Consider the following 953-nt stretch of genomic DNA (forward strand, 5'->3'; position numbering starts at 1 on the left):
TATTGAGGTCAGACCCACTATTACCTGTGTTTATTATTGAGGTCAGACCCACTATTACCTGTGTTTATTATTGAGGTCAGACCCACTATTACCTGTGTTTATTATTGAGGTCAGACCCACTATTACCTGTGTTTATTATTGAGGTCAGACCCACTATTACCTGTGTTTATTATTGAGGTCAGACCCACTATTACCTGTGTTTATTATTGAGGTCAGACCCACTATTACCTGTGTTTATTATTGAGGTCAGACCCACTATTACCTGTGTTTATTATTGAGGTCAGACCCACTATTACCTGTGTTTATTATTGAGGTCAGACCCACTATTACCTGTGTTTATTATTGAGGTCAGACCCACTATTACCTGTGTTTATTATTGAGGTCAGACCCACTATTACCTGTGTTTATTATTGAGGTCAGACCCACTATTACCTGTGTTTATTATTGAGGTCAGACCCACTATTACCTGTGTTTATTATTGAGGTCAGACCCACTTTGAAAGCAAGCAAAGCGTATTGGCACAAAGAGACAAACCATCCAAACACAAAACAAACCAGGATAGGTTGATTAAAAGTACACAATTCTTGTTTTATTAACAAATGTCTATTTACACTCTTGAACACAAAGCACAGTTTTGGACAAATAGGATTACATCATCAGGTCACATGGGAATGGGACTACAGAGGACACAAAATAGAGAGAAATACAAAAAGCTTATTCCACTTTCTATACAAAGAAATAGAATTATCTACAAAGAGGTGGAGTCTTTTTCAGTGGTATCCAGTACACAGTCACATAGCCTCAAACCAACTCCAATCAGTCAATGGTACATAGACAGCCACATAGCCTCAAACCAACTCCAATCAATCAGTGGTATCCAGTACACAGTCACACAGACTCAAACCAACTCCCATCAGTCAGTGGTACATAGACAGCCACATAGACTTAAACCA

The sequence above is a fragment of the Argentina silus genome (assembly GCF_951799395.1).
Source record: "Argentina silus genome assembly, chromosome: 8".
Lineage (NCBI taxonomy): Eukaryota > Metazoa > Chordata > Actinopteri > Argentiniformes > Argentinidae > Argentina > Argentina silus.